The 22,158-nt window shown below is 42.8% G+C and overlaps 1 protein-coding gene across 4 annotated transcripts in view; it reads left to right on the forward strand.

The window, feature by feature from the left end:
- Positions 1–22,158, forward strand: part of sipa1l2a (signal-induced proliferation-associated 1like 2, genome duplicate a) — a 547,440-nt gene that overhangs the window by 351,518 nt on the left and 173,764 nt on the right. The window lies entirely within an intron of this gene.

Raw genomic sequence — 22,158 nt, forward strand, 5'->3', positions numbered from 1 at the left:
TACCATTATGGTTTGTTGATTAACCAATTGAATCACTCAAAATACTTTTTCGAATAATTATCGTTCACCATTTTCTTATTAACTGAAATTTAGATTTTTTTTAAATGACAGATTTGGCAATAACTTGATTAAATTTATCCATTGAATTGTCTTTTAATGCCTTAATTTAACTCGCTTGTTTAGAGTTTTCAGAGCGCTTTCAATCGCATCTGTACATTCTGCTGTTTGCAGAATTTCCAATCAGTGCAACTATTCAAACACTTGGAATTCCAATAATGGTTTTTTATTCAGATTTCCTAGTTTATAAATTGCATGAATTTTTCTTCTATGAGAAAGCAAAACATGGCAGTGAGTGTTCTTTAAATAAACGCTGCTTTGACCTAGCCGTACTGTCCCATCAACTGGAAATACTCCTCCTAAATCAGTGACGTTTTCTGGGGGTCATTGCTGTGCTTGGGAATGTTTCAAAATAAGTAGCTGGGCTTTTTTTTTAAATAAACGTTCCCTTGACTTTCCTCGGTTTAGAACCTGTGCTTAGATTTATGACTGTGTTTTCTTTTGTCCTTTCTGGATGTCTATGTGTCGGCTGCCTACAGACTCAATGATTCAGCCCTAGCACTTGTGTCACAAGTCTAGGAGCGCTGACTTCAGACTGCATGAATTATAAACACATCAACCATCAGAGCTAAATAATCTAGTAGCAAAACATTTACTATCGGGATGTACATATAAGGGATTTAGTTAATACTGTGTGTGACCTGATCGCAGAAGCTGAGAGACAATCCTGTCTTGTCCGGCTGCAGTTGCTGAGAGACATTTATCCTTGGCAATGCTATGTGCAAGATGGAATCATAGCATCACTATGGTTCCCTTTGGTTACACAGAGAATTGAAAACTCTTTCATTAGTCAACTGATACACTGGAAGGAAACAGTTGCTGTGTTCAGAAAAATCCATAATGTGAAAGGGAATTATGAGTAGTGCTGTGTACCTAGGGGGAAAGAGAAATAAACCCTGGAACTCCATTCATTTTACATCTGTTCGTGAATGCAGGCTACAAAGTTAAATATAGTGTTTATTCTGCCCGATTATAGTTGTACAAGAATAATGCTTTGTTTTCCCAAGGGAAGTGCAGGGTATAGAACATCAGTGCGGTGTCAAAGCAGAGTGTTTAGCTGTGGGGTAGTATTTAGTGGACTGTTTTTTTGAATACTCATTCTATTTAAACTCATGAGAATCTATAGCACGGTGAGCATTTTTATTGCATTCCTGTCAAATCGGGCCGATTAACCCATTGCAGTCATCAGAAGCAAACCTTCTGTTGAGACTGTTCAATAAGCATAATTTCTGTAGATGAAGCATGTTCCTCTCCTACAAAGAAAGGCCCTATCTGCCTGTTAAGGTGGATGATTCTATAGCGCTATTCGAAGAGGAGTTCTGTTAGTGTCTTGGCCAATGTTTATCTCTCAACCAACATGACCAAAACAGATTAACTGGTCATTCATCTCATTGCTGTTTGTGGGATCTTGCTGTGTGCAAATTGGCTGCCGCGTTTCCTACAAAACAAGTGACTACACATCAAAAGTAACGAATTGGCTGCAAAGCATTTTGGAATATCCTGAGGTTGTGAAAAGGTGTTATATAAATGCAAGCTCTTTTCTCACTTAAAAGCATAAAGGAGGAGTTCAGAAGACTTTTTTTCCCACACTAAGGGTAATTAGAATATGGAATACGTTGCCACAAGTGGCTATTGAAGCAGACCAGACCATGGTATTAAGAGGGAATTAAATACTTGGAGGAGAACTAATAATCTTTGGGGAAGGAACAGGAAAGTATGATTTGAGTAATTGGCTCTGATGTGGAGCTTGTACCATCACAGACATGAAAGGCCAAATAGCCCCCTTCTACAATAAAATATTGATGATGGCCAAACCTTTACAATCATTAATAGTCACACTGACCGTGTGGGGTGGCCGGGGAGCTGCACTCGGTACACAGCTAAGCAGGCAGGAGTGGATTAAAAAATGAATAGAGGATTGGCCTCCACTGAATGAATAAATTCCTAGAGCAGCGGGTAGGAGGATATCAATACATTAATGGAGAAGCAGGCTCCAGTGAATTAAATTTGTAGAGAAGTGGGAACCAACGAATGAATACAGCAGCAGGCAGGAATGAATTAGTACAGGTGGTCACGTGGCAAACTAATGAATGAATAAATTAATAGAGAAGTATAGGAACCAACAAATTAACAAATAAATGCAGTGGCAGGATGTAGAGATTAGCCAATTTGTTGATATTAGCTTATCTCTAGTCTTTCAAATAATCAAAATCGACTGCAAACCAATATGGTGAGAATATTGTGTTTAATCAGAGTTTAAGACGGAATATAACACACTAGTTATACAGCAAAACCATATGACCATGACAAGCAGCTGGTACCCATTCCCATCGGACAGACGGTTGGCGTGCATGAACAGTTCTCTGGCTTACGGCCTTTCTTCCTCTCGTCTAGAACCTTCAAGAATGGGTCCACTCCCGGAAGAGTGTTAGATCAGCCGCACTCTTGTATGGCTCTCCCCTCCATCGTCTGTTAAAAAGCTCTCTAGGTTTTTCTTTTATTCTCTTTTTAGGGGTGGCCTGAGGTAGGATATGGACAGGACTATCTGACCTGTAAGGGTTCTTCCAAAACCAAGGTGCCCAATGGCACGCCGAGTTTTTTGTCTCAACTCTGAGGAAAACCCTCCCCAAAAAGGGGTCTCATGTTCTTTTTGCCAATTTATCTTTCCTGTTTATTATACATCCTGAAGGCTCTTCCATTTGAATTTGTCTCATCTCACTCATCCCTATACTTCCTGGTACAACCAGTACAAGTTTGTACCCTCTTAATCAGGGCCCCATGTTAGAGCTGTCTGCTCAGCCTGTCATTATCCAAACAAAGAAAGATAGAAGATAGGAGCAGGAGTAAGCCATTCGGGCCCTCGAGCCTGCTCCGCCATTCAGTGCGATCATGGCTGCTCATCCAAATTCAGTACCCTGTCCCTGCTTTCTCCCCATATCCCTTGATCCCTTTAGCCTTAAGAAATATATCCAACTCCTTCTTGAATATATTTAATGAATTGGCCTCTACTGCCTTCTGTGGTAGAGAATTTCACAGGTTCACCACTCTGGGTGAAGAAATTCCTCCTCATCTCTGTCCTAAATGGCTTGCCCCTTATCCTTAGACTGTGACCCCTGGTTCTGGACTCCCCGACCATCAGGAACATCCTTCCTGCATCTAGTCTGTCTAGTCCTGTTAGAATTTTATAAGTTTCAATGAGATCCCCTCTCATTCTTCTAAACTCCAGCGAGTACAAGCCCAATCGACCCAATCTCTCCTCATACATCATTCCTGCCATCCCAGGTATCAGCCTGGTGAATCTTCACTGCACTCCCTCCATGGCAAGAACATCCTTCCTCAGATAAGGCAACCAAAACTGCACACAATACTCAAGATGTGGTCTCACCAAGGCCCTGTACAACTGCAGCAGGACATCCTTGTTCCTGTACTCAAACCCTCTCGCTACAAAGGCCAACATACCATTTGCCGCCTTAACCGCCTGCTGCACCTGCATGCTTACCTTCAGCGACTGGTGCACAAGGACGCCCAGGTCTCGTTGCACTTCCCCTTCTCCCAATCTATTGCCATTCAGATAATAATCTGCCGCCTTGTTTTTGACACCAAAGTGGATAACCTCACATTTATCCACGTTATATTGCATCTGCCATGCTTCTGCCCAATCACCCAACCTGTCCAAATCATACTGGAGTTTCTCGGCATCCTCCTCACAGCACACACGCAAACTATCTCCCTTTGATCCAATAGGCTGTTCCATCCTGAGATGATACCTTAACTCCCATAAATTCCTTCTATTCTATATCTTTTATACTAATTAACTTTTAATTATCTTTGCAAGCAGTTTTGTTAAGTGAATGCCAATTCCTAACTTAGCATTATAATATGATTATTAGCAATAATGGAAGAAACGTAGGCATTAAGCCTTAGTTGGTCAAATTAAAGATACACAAAACAAAGTTGAAATCCTAACTTACAAACAGCAGATAGCTAGCTTGGAAACAATTTTTTATTTATATATAGATAGATATACACATACACGTCACAATGCGGAATGCTATAACATCCGCAGAGAACAAAAACCACAGATTCTAAGCATCTATCTAGTTATTCTAACATGAGTCTGAAGAGACATTTTGTCTCAAGTTCTAATACAGTCATGTAAACACAATCTTCTTCGCGTCACAGTTTCATTCGCATAACCATATACATTTTAGATACCCTTAATTTCTAACAGGCAGGTGTGAATTAGTAGAGAAGTGGCCACGGGCAAACTAATGAATTAATAAATTAATAGCAAAGTACAGGAACCAACAAATTAATAAATAAATACAGCAGCAGGCAGGAATAAATTAATAGAGCAGTGGCTGTAGGGTACACCAGCAAATGAATAGGAAAACTACCTTTTAAGAATCTGTCTGTGCTACTATTATTCTGTAAGTTTGTGGCAAGCCGAGTTTGGCGGCAAAGTTAAGAGGGCAGGCAGGAGAATAGAGCCATGGGGACAGTAAACAGTTATCTTAAAGTTGGCCACAGGGCAAAAGAAAAGGACAGCCTGAGTGCTGAAAAATTTAAAGGTGAAGAGTAATATCTTCAAATAAAATCTTAGAGACCACAGGGAGTGGGTTATTTAAATTTAAGACATTTGTAGTTTTTTTTTAAATTAGCAAACTTCTTGTCCACAAACCTTACTTCCTGTTCTTAACTTTTATCATTCTAAATTCCTAAAACTATGTACCCTTGTAGTGTATTTACACCCTCCTGCCTGTAGAGCTACTGTCAATAGTTATTCCTCCATCCCCATACTCAGTGGAGGGCAGCATATGGCCTGCCAAGTCATTCTATCTGGCCCGCTGGACGGAACAGAAATAGAAATAGAATGCGAGCCGGAGCTTGAGCTGCACATTAGTCTTTCACTTTCACTTCTCATGGGTCAGAAACTGACCCAAACTACTGCCAGGGAACACACAGTAATACCAATTTGCAAAAGCAGTTCTCCCTGGCCCGATCTTAAAAGGATCTGTTCCGCGGTCTGGGCCCCAATGGCGGACGTCTGTACCCAGAATGCACTGTCTTCTCCCCTGGTACCCAGAGTACAACGGCAGGGGAGTTCTCATCGCCATCTTAGACACGGGAGTGGATTGCGGAGCACAGGAACTCCAGGTAAGGCGATTGTAGTTCAGGCCTTGCGAAGCCTCGGGCTCCTGTACTCTGCACTCTTATAAAAAAAAAAAAAAAAGAAAACACCTCTCGAGTCGGAGGCCCCGCAGACTCGAACCGCTCTGCCAAGCAGCCACGTAGACTTGCAGAACAACATGTAATCAATCGATCAACCATTTCATTAATTTAATAATGGAAGATTTGACTATTTTACACTATTTTGTATGTTTTTGTGCATTTAAGATAGTATCTGACTACTATCTGAATTTATATATGGTTATGCAATGTTTATATTTATGCAACGTTCCCTCTAATTTTTTTTTCATGCACTGTCCCATTAAATTAGCTGCGCATGCGCCATATCTCTTCCAGTGGCAGGAGCTAGTGAGCGGCCTGCGCGAGACCTTGCGATTGTTGCGCAGCCGTGCACCTTAGGGGGAACATTGGTGCACGGCCCTCAACAGCTCATCAAAACTTGTTAAGTGGCCCTCCAGCCCAAATCATTGCCCACCCCTGCTCGAACCTCACCACCTGAAGACCACACTTTGTTTTGACTTCTCATGGGACATCAGCTAGCATTATTTATTTATAAAGACCAGAATTTAAAGTTTAAAAATGATTTACCTGTGAGCTTATTTAGCAGTAAACAGAAAAATAAGATGGTGTCAGAGCTGGGAGAAACATTTCAAAGATTTGGTTCACAAGCCACCCAGTGGCCAAATTGTACAATTACAACATGACAAGTTTACATAAGATATTCATTATTAAGTGACAACAGGAAGTATTGTTTTGTAGACAGAAAGTCTTTTTGATTTGTTCTTGGGATGTGGGTGACTCTGGCAAGGCCACATTAATTCCCCATTCCTAGTTACCCCGCGAAGGTGGTGACTGACCACCTTCTTGAGCCACTCAGTCCCGGTGATGATGGTGCTCCTACAGTGGGGCTAGGTGGGGCATTCCAAGATAATCACCCAGTAACAATGAAGGAATGGTGATATACGTTTAAGTCAGAATGGTGGTTGGAGGAGAACCTGAAGGTAATGGTGTAACCCCGATTTTCCTGCTTTTGACTTTCTTGGTGGTGGAGGCTATGAGATGATGTCAATCTAACCTTGGTGATTAGCTACAGTACATCCTGTAGATTGGATATACTGCAGCCACAGTGCATTGGTGTTGGAGGGCATGGATATTGAGTGCAATGGTAGGGGCGCCGATCAAGCAGATTGCTCTGTCCCAGACGATGTTGAGCTACTTGAGTGTTGTTGCAGCTGCACCCAGCCAGGCGAGTGATGAATATTCCATCACACTCCTAATTTGAGCCTCGTAGATGATGGAGAGGCTTTGAGGGGGCAGTAGGTGAGCCCCTCATCACAGAAAGCACAGCCTCTGCCCAGCTCTTGTAGCTACGGAATTGATATGGCTGGTGTAGTTGATGTTTGGTTTCATAATTCAACTTAAAAAAAACAAATCAAATTAGAATGAGGAAAGGGCATGAATCCATAACTGGGAAAAAAGTTCATGCAAAGAGTGGCACCAGGAAGTAAGATTTTGGTGCACAAAGAGGCAAGATTTTTAGTAAGATTTAGGTTACCGCCTTTTGGTTGAGTTATGCCTTGTAAGTTATCGGCACATGATTCATTGTTCCATCTAGTATAGGAGGTTCTGTCATGAGTTGTGCTGCCACAGAAGAAACAAAATGTGCCCCAAGGATCTGAGCTCACCAAGCTTTCTAACACAAATGAGCAGGATTGCCCTTGTGTGCAATGGGTTTTACTCACTTATAAAAGAAGTGCCATGACTCATAATCACCAGTAAGATGATCTTTTATTGGTCAGGCAGGATTTGATCTTTTAACTAGATTGGTCACATTTACTTAATTTCATCTTTGTGGTTTTTTTTTAAAAAGAGTGTATGGTTTTATATTGTGCTGAGTTCCAATGTATGTGTGTAGCTCCCTAGTCTCCACCCTTCCCAATAGCCAGGCCCTCCTATAGAAGTAAGCACCCTCTATGTATCTACAAGTACATAAATACCCAGCCCCACTCTCTGCTCTGCTCTGTACTGTACTTCCCTGTCTGTGGGCAGGCGGGAGAATGACCAAGGAACTTTTAATCATTTTGTTCAAAACCAGGTGTAAGCTTTTGTTCTTCCATCTCCTTGAACCATCATCACAATCAATGTATTTTATTTTCAGCAATGCAAGCATTATAGTCTTTTAATAAATTAGGTCTCAAAGCATCCATGTAAGGCTTCACGTTGAAGGTCTGAACTCATTTTATATTCTTAAGGCAAAACAGCTGCTGGGTCGATGTGTGCCAAGTTCCATGTCTCTGGTTTAGATCAGCGAAATTGCACAGGATAAGGGAGAAACACATCCAGTTTGCTGCTTTATCCTGCAACAAAACTATTGTAAATTAAACACTATTGTGTAGAGCCATTTCAACAGGATTGTAGGGATTCTAAGCTGATCAGGTTAAATATATTTTGTATGCCGTGTTTTCCAGTTCAGTAAATTTTAACCATGTAACATGGTCAAAAACCCACTGCTGACGACGGTTAGTTCAGAAATATGACACATTTCATGTTTTCCTTCAGGCATACATGATCAAAAATTTAAGAACTCTTGTTTCAATCATGCCTAACATGAATCATCATATAAAATATTATAAAATAAAAACATGAATCCTATCCACGCCTCACAATGTCTATATTATCGGAGCTAAAAAGACCAGACAGATGTTTCACTGGCAACATCCAAAAACCCACTGCTGACTGCGGGTATTTACTGAGATATCTCCGCTTAAAGCAGTGTGACCTGGTCAGTCCATTACGACAGGATTGTTTATTAAAATAGATTCTTAAAAAAAAAACACACCAGAGGGGGAAAAGTTCTATTTTGAAAATTTCTTTCAAAAACTTAGGCCCTGAAATATTTGGGTCTGGGAGGCTGGCGTAGAAATGAGCAGTATTTGGGAATGGGAGCCTGTTAATCCTCTTGTGCCCATCCCATTGCATCCTGATGTCGTTGAAAGTGGCGGGATGATTTTCCGCTCTGGTTCAGCCTTCCCTGCAGCCTGACGTACTTCCCGTAGTTCAGAATGTCAGAATAATACTGGGGCTTAGACGGTTCTTTGAAGAAATAACAGAGAGGGTTGATGAGGGCAATGCGATTGATGTGGTGTACGATGGACTTCCAAAAGGCGTTTGATAAAGTGCCACATAATAGGCTTGCCAACAAAGTTGAAGCCCATGGAATAAAAGGGACAGTGGCAGCATGGATATGAAATTGGCTAAGTGACAGGAAACCGAGAGTAGTGGTGAACAGTTGTTTATCGAACTGGAGGAAGGTACATAGTGGTGTTCCCCAGCGGTTGGTACTAGGACCAAAGCTTTTCTTGATATATATTAATGACTTGAACTTGGGTGTACAGGGTACAATTTCAAAATTTGCAGTTGATGCAAATCTTGGAAGTATAGTGAACAGTGAAGAGGATATTGATAGACTTCAAGAGGGCATAGACAGGCTGTTGGAATGGGCAGGCACCTGGCAGATTAAATTTAACACAGAAAAGTGTGAAGTGATACATTTTGGTAGGAAGATGAGGAGAGACAATATAAACTGAAGGATACAATTCTAAAGGGTGTTCATGAACAGAGCGACCTGGGGGATGTATGTGCACAAATCGTTGAAGGTGGCAGGGCAGGTTGAGAAAGTGGTTAAAAAAAGCATACGGGATCCTGGGCTTCATAAATAGAGGCATAGAGTACAAAAGCAAGGAAGTTATGATGAACCTTTATAAAACACTGGTCCGACCTCAACTCTGGGCACTGCACTTCAGGAAGGATGTGAAGGCCTTAGAGAGGGTGCAGAAAAGATTCACAGGAATGGTTCCAGGGACTTCAGTTACATGGATAGACTAGAGAAGCTGGGGTTGTTCTCCTTAGAGCAGAGAAGGTTGAGAGGAGATTTGTTAGAGGTGTTCAAAATTATGAAGGGTCTAGACAGAATAGATCGAGAGAAACTTTCCCATTGGCGGAAGGATCAAGAATCAGAGGACACCGATTTAAGGTGATTGGTAGAAGAACCAAAGGCGACATGAAGAAAAACTTTTTTACGCAGCGAGTGGTTATGATCTGGAATGCACTGCCTGAAAGGGTGGTAGAGACAGATTCAATCATGGCTTTCAAAAGGGAATTGGATAAGTACCTGAAGGAAAAAAATTGCAGGGCTCCGGGGAAAGGGCAGGGGAGTGAAACTAGCTGAAGTGCTCTTGCAGAGAGCCGGCACCAGCTCGACGGGCCGAATGGCCTCCTGTGCTGTAACCATTCTATGATTTTAGGTTCAATTATGAGGACAGGCTGCATAAACTTGGCTTGTATTCCCCTGAATTCAGATGATTGAGTGGGTGATCTGATTGAGATGTTAAAAGGATTCGATACAGTTGATGGAGAGAAACTAAATGAAAGGGACATAATCTTAAAATTAGAGTTAAGCTACACAAAGGGTAGTAGAACACCGGAACTCTTTCCTCCAAAAGGCTGGGGGTCATTTGGAACTATTAAGACCGAGATTGATAGATTTTTGTTAGGTAAGTGTATTGAGGGCTATGGAAAGCGGGTAGATGGAGCCAGGATACTAATCAACCATGACTTGATTGAATGGCAGAGCGAGCTCGAAGGGCTGAATTGCCTACTCCTGATCTTATATCAATATATAGTTGGGAGCCTAATGCTGGTCACCTAATGGTAATTGATGATCAAGAGATTGATTCATCATTAGCAAAGAGGCTGCAGCAAATCCTGAGATCTTGATCCCAATCACCTCACCCGATGGTGCCACTCTGAAATTCCAGGTTCCTCCCCCGCACCCCGCCCCCCCCTCCCCACCCGAAAACAGAGACATCCTTGATGTAAATGACCACATCCCTGGGATTTGGGACAGGGTCGAGGTTGAGCCAGAATGGGCAGCCGGAAGGCGATGGTGCGAGGCCCTGGGAGTTTCAGGGCCTTATGGTTTATCTATGTATGGTGCCTGACTGCAGAAAAGCACGTTTATAGTTTGGATAAGAGCATATCAAAGAGAATGTTTTGTATTGCAGGATGCACCTAATGTTCCTTTTTTTTTTACTCTTCCTGTTGCTTCAGAGTAGTTGTGAACTGTGATAAACTCTATTTTAGAAAGGATTTAAGATGTAAGTGCAGGATTATTCAGTGCAAGTACAAGGAGCGTATTGAATTTAATCACGCTCTGCTCTTTCTCTCAGACATGTTCCAAGCTCCTCGCAATAACTTGGTTTGAGTTTGTGAAATTTCAGCATAGCCACAAATAAAAAGAATCCTCGCAAGCACTTGGAGAAAGGTCTCCTGAGCTAGCTCCCAATGCACCACTCAGTATACTCCCGTTCAGTGCATTTGGCTTCAGTCAATCCAGAATTAAAATGTAATCATGCTGTATATTATTTTGAAATTCTGGCTTTGATGCGATATCACATTTTTTCCAAAGGTTTATTTTCCAGGAATACATTAGTTTAATGAATAATCTGAAAATAAATTGGTTACATTTTCAAAAAGAAAAGCCACTGGGAATGCTGCTGTAGCTTTTCCTTCAATTGAGTCAAAAGAAATTCTCAGTGGAGTATTTTCCTTTCAAGTTTAAAGGACACTTCATTGAAACAGTTGTTCAGATTTTAATATTTCTTTTCTCTCTCTTTACACAAAAGGATATAACTGTGCCTTTGTACTGTGCTGTTATTGAATGATGGACCTTTCTTCCCCCACCCGCCGCTCCCTATTTCCACTCTTACTCATCTCTCCTCATAGAATTATACAACACAGGAGGAGGCCAGGTCATCATAGCTCACTGCGTAAATATTTTTTTCCTCATCTCGCCTCTAGTTCTTTTGCCAATCACCTTAAATCTGTGTCCTCTGGTTACCAACCTTTCTGCCACTGGAAATAGTTTCTCCTTATTTACTTTATCAAAACCCTTTCTGATTTAATTAAATCTCCTCAACCTTCTCTGCTCTAAGGAGAACAACCCCAGCTTCTCCAGTCTCTCTACATAACCAAGTTTTTCATCCCTGGTACCATTCTGGTAAATTTCCTCTGCACCTTCTCTATGGCCTTGTTTTAGCATAACTTCCTTGCTTTTGTACTCTATGCTTCTACTGTATTTATAAAGCCAAGGATCCCGTTTGCCTTTTTAACAGCCTTCTCAACTCGTCCTGTCACCTTCAAAGACTTGTGTACATACCCCCAGGTTTCTCTGATCCTGAACCCCCTTTACTATTGTACCATTTTGTTTATATTGCTTCTCCTCGTTCTTCCTACCAAAATTAATCACACCACACTTCTCTGCATTAATTTTCATCTGCCATGTGTCTGCCCATTTCACCAGTCTATGTCCTCCTGAAGTCTGTTACTATCCTCCTCACTGTGCACTACATTTCTGAGTATCGTATCATGTGCAAACATTGAAATTATGCCCTGTATACCCAAGTCCAGATCAGTCATGATTTAATTGAATGGTGGAACAGGCTGGGGAGGTGGGTGCGGGCAGGGCATGAATGACCTCCTCCTGTCCCAATGTTCCTAGGCGGTACTTCTGTCTCCAGCAGTCACCTGGTGTGGAGAGATACAATCTGTGGAGCTTGTATGCGGTGCAGTACATGTCATCTTGAATTGGCCTTTGTGCATTTTGGTGGTGATGTTGAGGGTCTGTCTCCATTCCTCCTCTGTCAATAAGCAGCCTAGGTCTGCTTCCAAGGCCCCCCCCCCCATGCCCCACCCCCAGGTTTTCTACTCTATCTTTGATGTTGCAGGTGATCACAGTGCACAGATGTGTCTCCAGGCTACTGTTGGGAAGTGAAGGAAGAGTTCCAGTAGGTTGTCCAGATATTAAAAACAAAGCTCTCGCTGTTTCCTTCGATTACAAATTATTTGTAGAGATTGAAAAATGTTGGAAAATTGCGAATATGCATGAGCCATTAAAAGTCTTCGCACACAGCATTCCACTCGACGGTGCTGCTAACGCTTGGCTTCACAGCCAATAAGCTACTTCTTGAGGTACAGTCAATGTAGCTCTGTAGGCCAACATGGCAGCCAATTTGCACTTGGCAAGTTCCCACAAATAGCAATGAAATAAGTGAAATAACAAGAGAAAATGCTGGAAAAACTCAGCAGGTCAGGCAACATCTGTGGAGAGAGAAACAGAGTTAACGTTTCAGGTCGAAACGCTTCTTCAGAATTCCCAAGCTGCACCGCGCCTTTCGGTGGCGTTCGCTCAATAAGTGACCAGATAACCTTGTTTTTAGTAGTTTTGGTTGAGGGAGAATCATTGGCCAGGACACCAGGGAGAACTCCCCTGCTCCTCTTCAAATAGTGCCATGGGATCTTTCACGTCCACCTGAGAGGGCAGACGGGTCTTTTTGTTTAACGTCTCATCCGAAATTTGGCATTTCCGACAGTACAGCGGAGCTCCCTCAGTACTGGAATGCTCGCCTGGATTATGTGTTCTCGTCCTGGAGCAGGACTTGAATCCACGACCTTCTGACTCAAGCAAGAGTTCTAAACCAAGCTAATACTAGGCTCCAAAGTCTCACAGAATAATCTTCCAGTATTTATTTCCTGGCAGCAGTTCATTTTTATGATTTCATCTACACAGTAAATAAGTTACAAAGTAAATGTCCACCTTACTACAGTATGTTGCCTATTGCTATAAAATATAGTCAGTATGCTTGTTGCTGCTGATTGACTTGGCAGCTATTAGTGTCCATCCAGGAAAACTTTTATAGGACTTCATGCAGTAGGGTTTCAAGAATGATTTGTTTTTGTTGTTGCCATCTCACTTGTTGAAAGTGGAAAACAAATTAAAATATACTAATGTAAAACATGCCGGGTTTCCATGGTTTTCCAAAGTCTACTACAGTAATGTACTGGAGACCTCTGCAAAAGTGTTTTGACAAACTTTTATTTAAAAAAAAATGTTTGAATGTGATGATGTACAGTGACATTGAAATACATCATCATGATACAAATGACACAGGATCCTTCTACTTCTGTCCCAAGCAAACAAGCTTTGCGACAAAAATCATTCTCATGAAGACACATAGAAACATAGAAGATAGGAGCAGGAGTAGGCCATTCGGCCCTTCGAGCCTGCTCCGCCATTCACTGAGATCATGGCTGATCATCCAAATTCAGTACCCTGTCCCTGCCTTCTCCCCATATCCCTTGATCCCTTTAGCCTTAAGAAATATATCCAACTCCTTTTTGAATATATTTAATGAACTGGCCTCCACCGCCCTCTGTGGCAGAGAATTCCACAGGTTCACCACTCTCTGGGTGAAGAAATTCCTCCTCATTTCAGTCCTAAATGGCTTACCCCTTATCCTTAGACTATGACCCCTGGTTCTGGACTCCCCGGCCATCAGAAACATCCTTCCTGCATCTAGTCTGTCCAGGCCTGACAGAATTTTATAGGTTTCGATGAGATCCCCTCTCAATCTTCTAAACTCCAGTGAGTATAAGCCCAATCGACACAATCTCTCCTCATATGTCATTCCTGCCATCCCAGGTATCAGCCTGGTGAATCTTCGCTGTACTCCTTCCATGGCAAGAACGTCCTTCCTCAGGTAAGGCGATCAAAACTGCACACAATATTCAAGGTGCGGTCTCACCAAGGCCCTGTACAGCTGTAGCAAGACATCCTTGTTCCTGTACTCGAACCCTCTTGCTACAAAGGCCAACATACCATTTGCCTTCTTAACCGCCTGCTGCACCTGCATGCTTACCTTCAGCGACTGGTGCACAAGAACACCCAGGTCTCTTTGCACTTCCCCTTCTCCCAATCTATTTCCATTCAAATAATCTGCCTTCCTGTTTTTGCCACCAAAGTGGATAACCTCACATTTATCCACATTATAGTGCATTTGCCATGTTTCTGCCCAATCACCCAATCTGTCCAAATCGTACTGGAGTTTCTCGACATCCTCCTCACAGCTTACCCTCCCACCCAGCTTTGTGTCGTCTGCAAATTTGGAGATATTACATCCAATTCCCTCATCCAGATCATTAATATATATTGTGAACAGCTGGGGTCCTAGGACCGATCCTTGCGGTACCCCACTAGTCACTGCCTGCCACTTGGAAAACGACCCGTTTATTCCAACTCTCTGCCTTCTGTCCGCCAACCAGTTCTCTATCCAAGTCAATACCTTGCCCCCAATCCCATGTGCCTTAATTTTGCACGCTAATCTCTTAGCTTTGAAGGGTTAGTGTGATAACCTATCACTGCAGCAAATGGATTCGATCCTAGTATACAGGTGAATTCAAATCTCCTCCTCCTCTTCCTCGACCAAGATCTTGTGCTTTCGGGGAATCAAACAGATGTAAATGCTAGGGAATTCAAACTCTTATTTCATCAACTGAATCTATGAAAGATTTATCCAAGTTCAAGGGGTTTTCTGCTATCTTTTGTGTATCTTATCAGTTCTGAGTTGTGTGATTCAGTGGCTCTGAAGCGGTGAAGTGATGTAGTGTGTGTTCTGTACAGGATTGTTCGGGAACTGGAGTGGTTGGGCTGGATTTTCATTGAGGAGTCGGGTAGGAGGCGGGACTACAACTTTCGGGGTTGTAGTCCCGCCTCCATTGAGTTCTAGCCAACCCATGCGATTTTGACTTGATTGACCTTGTTGAGCCTGTCCAGCGGGCTCAGCAGGCCAATTAAGGGCCACCCGGCAACAAGTGACGTCACAGATTGATATTTCATCTGTCAAGACCTTTTGACAGCTGTTTGAAGCCGTCAAACACTGACAATCTGTACTCTAAGTTAATTCTGTCCTCTCAGGCTGATTTAGAGATCTCCCCGGAACAGAAAGCTGAATGCTGCAACTTTTGACAGCTCGCAGCCATTCTGCTTTCTGTGCCGGTGAGATGAGGGACTCCCGAGACCTGAAGGAAGGAAGGCTGTAAAGGTTAGTAGAACTTCTTTAAACACTTTACACACACCAAACACACTTACCTTTGCACTCATGCACCCATCACTCACCTGAACACCGGACATCTCGACCCCCTCCAAGCCCTTCATCCCGACGGTCCGCCTCCTCTAACTTGGCGTGGTTTGGCGCCGTCGGAATCCCACACTTCAACATTAAAAATAGGGATTCGGCTAAAAACTGCCTGTTAACTACCTGTTAACAGGCAGTTAATTGGCACTAATCCCCTTTCCGCCTTGGGGAGGCGGGTCCCAGTGCGGGTCGGGTACCCGCCTCCTTTGAAACTGGCATGAAGGCGGGTTGGGTGCGGGATGGGTTCAGAACCCCCGATTTTGGGATGTTAACCCCCCCACACGCCTCCAATCCCACCTCCACGGCCCAATGAAAATCCTGCCCGTTGTCTGAATGGAAGAATTTTAAAAAATTAAATGCTTCTCTTGTATGGGTATCTGTGTTTCACAGTACTCATTTACTTTGACATAACACATAAGGAATAATGCTTCATATTCAGGGTAAAATAAATTAGTCATTTAGCTCCTAAATTAATTGAGTTACTGTCATGAAATATTAGTGAAAAGGAGCTCCTCCTAAAACTAGAACTAGATTCTTGGAGGAACACCTATCTAGTTCCTGGAAATTGCTGTTTTGAAAGAAAAGAGATAACACTCCTCGCCCTGTAGGGACAACCCATGTCATTTACTTTGGTTGTAGATGCCTCACGACCTGTCAGCTTGGCTCCCCAATGTTAGCCATTCATTTTTCATGGGTCAGTATTTTTAATTTATTTGTAAGAGTATTGGGCCCTCTGTTTCACCCAGGTCCCAGACCCCAGATCATAGTTGTCCTGAGTTGAGTGCTAAAATATGCCACAACTGTGCCCAGGGCTAACACTCCCTGTGATTGTCCCTCCCCTCTCTGAGAAAGTTCTCATTCTCTCACTCACACTCTCTCTCTCTCTCTCTCTCTCTCTCTCTGTGTCAGTCTCTACCTAGCTGCCTCTCTACCCCTCTCTCTCTCTCTACCTCTCGCTGTGAAAGCACATTTTATAATTTGATGTGGATGCCATCAATCTATAAATGCAAGTTTGGTTAGAGGGAGTCTTTCCATCAGAGGCTACTTTTAAAACCAAACCATTTAAAAAGAACCATGATTAACTATGCTTTTTCCTGTGTCTAATCCTGCTGAGTATTTCAGAATGAGTCATAATTATTTCATCAGGGTATTGATGCAGAGGATTGACTGGCTCCAACAGTGAAAAGGAGCTGAGTTTAACACTGTTATTGACCCAGGGTGCTCTAAGTACCAATACAAAAGCAAAATACTGTGGATACTGGAAATCTGAAATAAAAACAGAAAATGCTGGAAATACTCAGCAGGTCATGCAGCATCTGTGGAGAGAGAAACAGAGTTAACGTTTCAGGTCGATGACCCTTCGTCAGCACTCAGTACCAGTTGCTCTAAGTACCAGTTGTGTATTCAGTCCTATCATAGTGCTGGGTTACATAGAAACATAGAAGATAGGAGCAGGAGTAGGCCATTTGGCCCCTCAAGCCTGTTCTGCCATTTAATGACATCATGGCTGATCATCCAAATTCAGTACCCTGTCCCTGCTTTCTCCCCATATCCCTTGATCCGTTTAGCCTTAAGAAATATATCTAACTCCTCCTTGAATGTATTTAATGAATTGGCCTCAACTGCCTTTTGTGGTAGAGAATTCCACAGGTTCACCACTCTCTGGGTGAAGAAATTCCTCCTCATCTCAGTCCTAAATGACTTACCCCTTATCCTTAGACTGTGACCCCTGGTTCTGGACTCCCCGCCATCGGGAACATCCTTCCTGCATCTAGTCTGTCTAGTCCTGTTAGAATTTTATAAGTTTCAATGAGATCCCCTCTCATGCTTCTAAACTCTAGCGAATATAAGCCTAATCGACCCAATCTCTCCTCATACGTCATTCCTGCCATCCCAGGTATCAGTCTGGTGAATCTTCGCTGCACTCGCTCCATGGCATAACACCCTTCCTCAGATAAGGCGACCAAAACTGCACACAATACTCAAGGTGTGGTCTCACCAAGGCCCTGTACAACTGCAGCAAGACATGCTTGCTCCTGTGCTCGAATCCTCTCGCTATGAAGGCCAACATACCATTTGCCTTCTTAACCGCCTGCTGCACCTGCATGCTTACCTTCAGCGACTGATGCACAATGACACCCAGGTCTCGTTGCACTTCCCCTTTTCCCAATCTATTGCCGTTCAGATAATCTGTTTTTGCCACCGAAATGGATAACCTCACATTTATCCACATTGGGCAGATGCATGGCAAATGCAGTATAATCACCCAACCTGTCCAAATCATACTGGAGTTTCTCTGCATCCTCCTCACAGCACACACGCCCACCCAGCTTTGTCGTCTGCAAACTTGGAGATATTACATCTAGTTCCCTCATCTAGATCATTAATATACATTGTGAATAGCTGGGGTCCTAGGACCGATCCCTGCGGTACCCCACTAGTCACTGCCTGCCACTCGGAAAAAGACCCATTTATTCCAACTCTTTGCTTCCTGTCTGCCAACCAGTTCTCTATCCAAGACAGAACCTTACCCCCAATCCCATGTGCTTCAACTTTGCACGCTAATCTCTTATGCGGGACCTTATCGAAAGCCTTCTGAAAGTCCAAATACACCACATCCACTGGTTCTCCCTTATCTATTCTACCAGTTACATCCTCAAAAAATTCCAGTTGATTAGTCAAGCATGATTTACCTTTTGTAAATCCATGTTGACTTTGTCTGATCCTGTCACTGTTTTCCAACTGCTCTGCAGTTACATCTTTTATAATGGACTCTAGCATTTTCCCCACTACCGATGTCAGACTTACTGGTCTATAATTCCATTTTCTCTCTAAATAGTGGGGTTACATTAGCTATCCTCCAATCCATGGGAACTACTCCAGAGTCTATAGAATTTTGGAAGATGACCAGCAATACATCTACTATTTCTAGGGCCACTTCCTTAAGTACCCTAGGATGTAGATTATCAGGCCCTGGGGATTTATTGGCCTTCAATCCCGTCAATTTCTCTAACACCATTTCCCTACAAATGCTGATTTCATTCAATTCCTCCCTCTCATTAGACCCTATGTTCCCTGACATCTCTGGGAGGTTATTTGTGTCCTCCTTTGTGAAGACAGAACCAAAGTATGTATTTAATTGGTCTACCATTTCTTTGTTCCCCATTATAAATTCCCCTGATTCTGACTGCAAGGGACCTATGCTTGACTTCACCAATCTTTTTCTCTTCTCATTTCTATAGAAGCTTTTACAGTCAGTTTTTATGTTCCCTGAAAGCTTACTCTCATAATCTATTTTCCCCCTCTTAATTAATCCCTTTGTCCTCCTTTGCTGAATCCTAAACTGCTCCCAATCCTCAGGTTTGCTGCTTTTTCTGGCCAAATTATATGTCCTCTCCTTGGATCTTATGCTATCCCTAATTTCCCTTGTTAGCCACGGTTGAGTCACCTTTTTTGTTTTATTTTTATTCCAAACAGGAATGAACAAATTCTGTAGTCATCCATGCGATCTTTAAATGTTTGCCATTACCTATCCACCGTCAACCCTTTAAGTAACGTTCCCCAATCCATCCTAGCCAACTCGTGCCTCATACCATCGTAGTTTCCTTTATTTAAATTCAGGACCCTAGTCTCTGAGTCAACTACTTCACTCTCCATTTTAATAAAGAATTCTATCATATTATGATCGCTCCTCCCCAAGGGGCCTCGCACAACAAGATTGCTAATTAATCCTTTCTCATTACATAATACCCAGTCTAAGATGGCCTGACTTCTAGTTGGTTCCTCGACATATTGGTCCAGGAAACCATCCCGTCTACACTCTAGGAATTCCTCCTCCACAGTATTGTTACTAATTTGGTTAGCCCAACCTTCCTATCAGCATTGTGGGTGTACCTGCACCATATGGACTGCAGCGGTTCAAGAAGGCGGCTCACCACTATCTTCTCGAGGGCAATTAGGGATGGGCACTAAATGCAGGCCTAGCCAGCCAGCAACGCCCACATCCCATCAATGAATAAAAAAAAATGTAGATTAAAGTCACCCATGATAACTGCTGTGCCCTTATTGCACGCGTTTCTAATTTCCCATTTAATGCCATCCCCAACCTCAGCATTACTGTTTGGGGGTCTGTATACAACTCCCATTAACGTTTTCTGCCCCTTGGTATTTCTCAGTTCTGCCCATACAGATTCCACATCATCAGAGCTAATATCCTTCCTTACTATTGTGTTAATCTCCTCTTTAACCAGCAATGCTACCCCACCTCCTTTTCATTTTTTCCTGTCCTTCCTGAATATTGAATACCCCTGAATGTTGAATTCCCAGACTTGATCATCCTGGAGCCATATCTCCGTAATCCCAATTATATCATATCCATTTACATCTATTTGCACAGCTAATTCAGCCACCTTATTACGAATGCTCCTCGCATTAAGACACAAAGCCTTCAGGCTTGACTTTTTAACACTTAGTCCTTTTAGTATTATTATTTACTGTGGCCCTGTTTGATTTACACCCTTGATTTTTCTGCCTTCCACTTTTGCTTTTCTCCTTCCTGTCTTGTGTTTCTATCCTTGCTTCCCTTTCCTCTGTCTCCCTGCACAGGTTCCCAACCCCCTGCCATTTTAGTTTAAACCCTCCCCAACAGCACTAACAAACACTCCCCCTAGGACATCAGTTCCAGTCCCGCCCAGGTGCAAACCGTCCAGTTTGTACCGGTCCCACCTCCCCAGAACCGGTTCCAATGTCCCAGGAATTTGAATCCCTCCCCCTTGCACCATTCCTCTAGCCACGTATTCATCTGAAATATCCTTCTATTTCTACTCTGACTAGCACGTGGCACTGGTAGCAATCCTGAGATTACTACCTTTGAGATCCTATTTTTTAATTTACCTCCTAACTCCCTATATTCAGCTTTTAGGACCTCATCCCGTTTTTTAATTTTTTTTTACCTATATCGTTGGTACCTATATGCACCACAACAACTGGCTGTTCACCCTCATCCTCCGGGCTTCTCCCGCTTCGTGAATTTGCATTAGCTCCATGTAGTTTCCTCCCCGGTGGTATTAGTACTTACTGTTTAAACAATACTAAAGAAAAGGTGAGCGGAAAAAAAAATCAAGAGGAGTTTTGACATTAATCCTAATTCTTTTTAATCATTTATTTGATTGTTTTTAAAGGAGTGGTGACTGTGAATCTCTTGTCTAAAAGTTGTATCTGGATTGGAAAAGTGTTGCAACAAATTTCTATCCCAACGAGCTGCATCTGTCCCAGAGTGATGATAACTGGTTGATGCTCACAATTCACCACAAGACAAACTCCCAGTCTTGGCCATGCTAATGGGAGAGGGCACTAAGAGGCTAGACATTCCCACAGAAACGGAGGACTTCTCCAAGAGCAAATCCTCAGGGCTTCTCCCGCTTAATGAAGTTATGGCAGCAGAGCAGGACGAGCCCCAGGGAGCTTCTGTAGTTACTGAGGCTTCAGCGAGGGTATGGATGTGTGCTGCCTGGTATGAGGAAATACAATTACAAAGAAAGATTTGAAAATTTGTGGCTGTTTTCATCAGAACAAAGGAGATTACGGGGTGATTTGATAGGGGTGTTTAATGTTATGAAGGGGCGGGACAGAGTAGGTAGAAACAGACTGTTACCAGTGATTGAGGGGACATAGATTAATAACCAGGCACATTCAAATCTCGGTTCTGGCACATGCAAGAGATTTAGGGCAGAGAGCAGGAGGAACTTATTGCACAGAGGGTTGTGAGGCTGTGGAATGTACCAGTGGAGTTAATGATTGAAGCAGAGACCATGTCAACATTAAAGATTAGGTTAGATAGGTGGTTGAAGTAAAGGGGAATGAAGGGAAAAATTTGCAGAGCTATGGGGAAAGAGCAGGGGAGTGGGACTAATTGGTTAGCTCTACAAAAGAGCTGGCACAGGCACGTTGGGCTGAATGGCCTCCTTGTGTGCTGTATTAGTCTATGAAGTCAGAAATTAAGAGGGAGGTTGTTTCTATTTTGGAGCAGAGGATCTGCGTTTTGTCGTATATAAAATGTGTGTTCAATTATCCTGCGGTGCAGTTTTGCACCATGGACAAGAGTTTTCATGGAAACTTAGTATTTACAAAACAGGCTGGCACTTCCTCACTAACAGTTAGGTTCACATTCTTTTTGCACAGCTGCCACTTCCGAATTGCCTTCCAGACTCTCTCTTTGTATGCAGCACACGTTTGAATACTTTGATTTCACGAGAAGAACTGTTTTGAAGCTTCAATTCACCACAGTTTGGTAGCTTAAACTTTCATCAGTAGGATCTATCGATACCTGCCCGGGGTGGATGGGGGTGAGAAATTATTTCTCCGTTTTCCCCCCCAGTCCCTGACCCGCTGACCTACTTCTGCGAAATCTGACTGTGGTTTGCCGATCCCAGGAGTGATGAATAGAGGTTTGTTGGTGTGAGTGCACAAACTGTGCTGCTGAAATCGAGTTGTGCTCCAGGAAAAAGTCTAACTAACTCTCTCTCACATGGTGTGAGGGGATGCTATTTCTCAAATAGAAAGTATCTTTAGCTCTGCCTTACATGTGCTGAAAATGTAATTCTGAAGCAGCTGTGGTATACTGAAGCTTTAATTACTGCCATACGTGTGTCACATATGGTGGCCCTAACCCCTCCCTCTTCACCCCTCCCCCAACATGCCTGTCTTACTGAGTGTAAAATGTAAGTTATAAATTAGGCCTGACCTCATTCATAGATTCCACAATAAGTTTTCAGATCTATTGTAGAAGAGTAAATAACCCGGCACATTCAAATCTCACTTC

This window comes from Somniosus microcephalus, chromosome 9 (genome assembly GCF_052327205.1).
Source record: "Somniosus microcephalus isolate GS21.2 chromosome 9, FLI_Smic_1.0, whole genome shotgun sequence".
NCBI lineage: Eukaryota > Metazoa > Chordata > Chondrichthyes > Squaliformes > Somniosidae > Somniosus > Somniosus microcephalus.